The sequence below is a fragment of the Cryptomeria japonica genome, unplaced genomic scaffold (assembly GCF_030272615.1).
Source record: "Cryptomeria japonica unplaced genomic scaffold, Sugi_1.0 HiC_scaffold_160, whole genome shotgun sequence".
In the NCBI taxonomy this organism is placed as follows: domain Eukaryota; kingdom Viridiplantae; phylum Streptophyta; class Pinopsida; order Cupressales; family Cupressaceae; genus Cryptomeria; species Cryptomeria japonica.
Window position 1 is genome coordinate 141,111 of NW_026728982.1, and position 5,864 is coordinate 146,974.

At 34.7% G+C, this 5,864-nt stretch overlaps 1 pseudogene; it reads right to left on the minus strand.

Annotated features, from left to right (window-relative positions):
* Positions 1–4,128: 4,128 nt before the first annotated feature.
* Positions 4,129–5,639, minus strand: LOC131067264 (uncharacterized; annotated as a pseudogene).
* Between the last annotated feature and the right edge of the window lie 225 nt (positions 5,640–5,864).

Here is a 5,864-nt window from a genome sequence, read left to right on the forward strand (position 1 = left end):
TTTTATTCCTGTTTCCAGCTTGCTTTGATGATTATCCTCTCTCGGTAGTATGAATTCCTTTCTCGGTAGAGTCTTTTCCTTTGTAACCAAGTCCTGCATCTTTGTTGGGTCTTCTTGTATTTAGTTGCTCATCCAACATCTTTGATGCTTCATAACTCTTCTTCAATGTTTCTTTGGATTTCTTCTCTGTTTCAAGTTCATTGATCAATCTTGATACTTCAAGTTTCAATGCTTGATTTTCATCATTCTTTAGAATTGCTTCATGATGTGCATAACCTAGTTGATCTATCATATTTTGTTGAATCCCTGTCAACCTTATGATTTCATCATTCTTATCAGATACTAAGAATTCAAGTTGTTGCTTCTCTCTCTGTAGATCTCTTGCTTTATCCTCAGTTATCCTTAATGCATCTAGATTTTCAGTCATCTGTGTACTGAAATGTTCATGTTCTCTTTTCATTGCTTTTAGTTGATCAGCCAATACTTTGTTCTTTTATTTCAATGCTCCAATCATTTCTTCAATTTCTTCAGATATACTGTTCTCAGATGATGTCTCAATTTGTTCCACTAACTCTTGAGAATCCTGCAAGTCATCAGATAATCTTCTTCTTACTTTCAAAGATTTTTGCATTTGCCTTTGCATGTCTGCAATCACTTGATTTGCATGATCTAGCTCTTCTTCCAGATACACAATCCTCTGAGATTGTTTATAGCCTTCCATTGATAAGATCTTTCTCTTTAGGTAGTTAAACCCTTTTCCAAGATTGTATCTCTGATACCAATTGTTAGGCCCAATATGGAAAGCTAATGTACTGAGAGGGGAGAGGTGAATTAGTACTTCAAAACTTTTCTTGAATAATAACTTTACTGTTATGCATAAACGGAATAGTGCAGTAACATAAAATAAAGTTAAAACAAATAGATAACAATCATACATGATTCACTCCATAGCACATATATTTTGGTTACACAGAAACTCTTGGTTAGAGAGAAAAACTGCAGTGGGGATGGCACCCACAACTTCACTACTGCAATAATAAAGATCCTCGGTTAGAGCTGCATGTTTAGCTATTTTTGATAGCTTACCCTATTAGGAGTAACAAGATCTATTAGATCTACCTTGTTAAAGGATTTCACAAAACTTAATCTAAATGATGCACCTGGTTAGAGGCTTTACAATTTATAGACTTGGTTAGAGTCTTTTACCCTGTTAAAGGTTTCTCTTTCAACTTCACAATATTACAATAAAATCATTACAAATATTTGCAACTTTACATCCGAAATGTTATAGCAGATTCTATGTGCTCAGAATAAGATTACCTTTCTTATAGCATACCTCGGTAACCCATATAGTAACTCGGTAAACCCTTCTGTTTACTCTGTTCTTCGACTGTTCTCTAAAAACCTTCTCGGTGACCTATGTGTCTTTGTAACAGTCTTCCTTCATACATACATGCACACACCTTGCTCTTAACTCATGCTGTATAAATAGATCTCTTAAAATGGTGATCCAATTCATTGCTTCGATCTTACAAACAAGATTCCTCGAATGAATAACTGAACAAAATATTTCATTGGTTAGATTGTCCTTGTAATCATACACAATCTTTTGGTGCAATTTCCAATGTAATAACGGTTAGATGTGCCTCGATCTTGTAACATGTTTTCATATGCATGTCCAGGTTCAATTTATCTGGTAACACGTTTCACTCGATAGACAGCTCGGTGAATACTATGTTCTGTAACTGCTTTCTTTTGTAACCGACTAGACTGTGCATACCGACTTCTCTGTGTGTATACCGACTGCATGATTCGATAGTACTCACTGACTAGAATGTATAGTATGAATTTGAATATAAAACTAATGGCAACTTGATAAGTAGTAACAACAAGATCTTGCAACTTGGTGGAAGGATGCCACTGAAGATCATTTCATAGTTTATGCTTCTGAGTCTGCTTCTGTTGACTCCTCCCTCGAGGATGTTGTCTCCTCCCAAGATGAGGTTCCCCTTACTGCTAATGAAGCCTTTACTGATGTTGTGGACTCTTCTGCTCCTTTGGCTACATGTTTTGTTGCTCCTGCTCCTCTGCCTCGTTCTTCTCTTGTTGTTGTTTTGCAGAAACAATCTGGCAGTGTTTCTACGGGGTCCCCCTACCTGATTTTTCTTTGAATTTTCCTAAATGATAGTGTTGCTTGGATAGTTGTTTGTCGCAGGCGGAAGGGAAAATCTACCTCTATTTCCCAACCCCCTCTTATCAAGTTTTGGGTGTTTCTCCCCACTCTTGAGTTGGGATGGGTTGTTGCAGCTTTGACAGGTGTTTGTCTATCTAACTTGTTAGTTTGGGATTTGTACCCCTGCTTGGTCTATTGCCACCTTTAGATTGTTTTTAAATTTCTGATAGTCTTTTGAGACTATGTAAAGGGTTAACGCCCTAGTTAACACTGCTTTTTTAATCAAAAACAAATAATCAATTTATACAAATATTTTATTGAAAAACTACTTGATCAGTAGTAATCCTCAATTTATTTTGGAAAATGTACAATTACAAAAAATACCTAACAATTTTTAAACATTTGTTAATTATTCTTACTATTTTTTAGTTTTTAGTTTTAAAAAATAAAAAATTATTTAAATTCTTTTAATATTAGTTCCATTAAAAGGAAAAAATTAAGAATAATAATTTTATATTTCAATCGATCGTTGCAGATCTAGAACAAGAAAAGAATGTGTAAAAGTATCAATCTTTTAATGAATACTTTTTGCCTGTTAAAGGTTGGAACTTTTTAACTTCTTCACTTTGCTTTTCACTTTTCTATGCCTCCACCTTTCTAGATTTCCTAACAAGACAAAATTCTCTCCTTACCCATCTTAGTGTTGCTGCCTGAAAAATATCACCCTATTGGTACAATCCCAGTAGGGCACACCCAAAATTACACTACAAATACTAACCGAAGAACACAAGGGAGCAGGTAATGACAACGTTGGGTCATTGAAATCATATTAGAGGTCATCAACAAGCTGGATGGTGCTAGCCAGAACATGGAAGCAACAATAGGGAAGCAAGAAAATCAAATCTCAGTCATGGGAGATTATATCAATCACATTAGATATTACATAAAAGTAAAGACGAATGTGTTGATCTATTCCTGGAAAACAAATAATACTAGCAAATTCACACCCATCCTTTGAATCCATTTTATTGTATGATCCACTTAATGAATTGGTACAGAAAAATGTAGCCTGAGCACTATCCAAGCCCAAGCCACTAATTGGTGTGTCCCAACTTACCGTCCGAGGGACCTACTCATCATTTTGCCAATAGGGTTGTGCATACTACAAATTGTTAGATAAACATTCTTCACCAAATTTTGTTTTGCTAGGTCAATATATTAATATTTCAAAAATTAATTTATAAGGGTAGTTGTGCTCTCTCCAACTCCAAACTTGATCCACCTATCCTAGGAATTGTCTATATAACCACTTTCTTAACTTCTCTCACTAATCTAATCTTTAAGTTTGCTGATAGTTTACTCTTAAGTTCAGTCATTTGTATATGCTATCAAATTTGTAATTGTTTTGTTGTTCTAGTGATCCATTCCAATGATATTGCAAATGTTATCTGCTGCACCTTTTAGCTATTGACTATTCTGTCCCTTACGACCATAAGGTATGTTGGTAATATTCCTATTTGTTAATATAAATAATTCATTTTCTAGAGGGAAGTTTTCTTAATTAGATTGGTAACTTTTTATTAATATAAATGAAATGCAAAGAATATTAAAACTAATTCCACAAATAGATTTGAAGAATGAAAATATACGAGAACTCATAACAGAACATTCATATATTCATGTATAGAGATGTGGACCCAAATCTAAATGTTTAAACAAGCTAAAAATACATGAAATATAAAACAAATATATTTATAATCAAAGCCTTAAACTTGTTTTGAGAATATACAATGGCATCAAATAGAAAAAAATTATCTGTCAATAAGTTTTTAAAAGAAGTAGGGGAGAAGTTTGCAATCCACTCTAGCTTCTAGATTCTAAATGCTTTGAATTGACTTGACAATCTTGCAAAAAAGTTGGAACCTATCAGCTTCTTCACTTTTCTTTTCACTTTTCTATGTCCCCACCTTTACAAATTCCATAGCAAGTGCATGGGTATGAATGGTGTTGCCACCAAATACAAGCTTACCCGGTTGACGTATTGGAGCTCTTGAAGGGGATCTTGACCTTGCTGATTTAATTTTTGTACTTTTGGGTGATAGAGGTTTTCCATCCAGACGCCTTCCAACTCCAGTGCAAGCACTAACTCTGCATTGAGATTCATCTCCATGTTCTCTAGATGTAATATCTCTTGTTGTTCTTGCACTAGATGTAGTAGTGCAGATATTAGTAGGATTTAATGGCAACCTTTCAGGTTCTTTGTAATCAAGAGGAGGAGCAAAGTCCACTTCCAAATCTGTGTCAAACACACTTATGGCAGATTCAGGTTTTGTTTCAACTATATTTATACAATATGTGGTATTGCGATAATCTATCTTAATGGTATCCCCTGTGGTTAAACAAGAGAAGTTCCTCAGAGAAACCTCCAAGAAAGCTTTTGGGTTGGATATGTCTAAAAAATTCTTTATGTGGGGTTGCAATTTCAAACTCGTTCCCTTTGGAAGAGTGGCATGCTTCAATTTAACTTTATCTCTTGGTTGTAGAAGCATATTTTACATTATCCAAAGTGCCATATAAATTATACCCTCCTCAGCCACGAATTCAAGTACTCCACTGTGTGAGATGTGGCCTGTGATGGTATTCTGAAGTTGGAAAAGCATTTGATACTCTATTTCTTGAGATATCAGACGAGAAAGAGGAGACGGAGGCATTATAATTTTGTTGGCTTTTTCCAGCTCTGGTTTGTTAGTATAAATGGGAGGATAACATTGATAGATCTGCTTAAAAGCAGCTGCTTCGGCATACCAATTTCTATCTTCATAAGGCCCTCCATACCTATATCTTCAGTATAAATGGGTAGATAACATTGATAGATCTGCTCAAAAGTAGCAGCTTCTCCATACCAAAGCCCTCTATATCTATATCTTATGTATCCATATCTTCTTTGATAAGATCCATCTTCATGGTCATTCATATCTTCCTTAGGTCATGTATGTCCATCTTCATAATATATTTCTTCCTCATGCACATTTATATCTTCATCAGATGCATCTTCAAGCTTTCTTTCTTCTTCATGTCCATTGATATCTTCACCAAGTTCTACATATCCATATCTTCCTTTATTGTCTTATCTATCTTCATGCACATTCATATCTTCGTCAGATCCATTTCAGGCTTTCTTTCTTCTTCATATCCATTGATATCTTTACCAGGTTCTACATATCCATATCTTCCTTCATTACCTATTCTATCTTCATGAGAACCTTCGCATTCAAATGTCTTTTCCTTACCAACATTATCTAGGTTCTCATTCAAATCTCTCTTCCTTACCAACATTATCCATTTCTGTAAGAACTTTACAGATTTTGAGCTCTCAGATAAATTCCTGTACAGTTACATTTTCTTTATGGTTGGTTCTTAGCAATTAAATATAGATGTCATGTAAGGATTGTGCTAAGTGGTCCATCAAAATATAAATGAACCTATATCACTATTAATATGAAATAAGATTGAGTCCAAGGGGTTGAACTTAACTGGTTAAAACACTGGGTTCTCACTGTGGAGACCCAAGTTCAACTAACAATAGAGACATCTAAAAGTGGAACTCTAAGCTGTGACTCTTGGCCTTCCATAATGGGGTAGGTCTTGGGTATATGAATTTTGAACTTCCTTGATTAATTTTTAAAAAAGA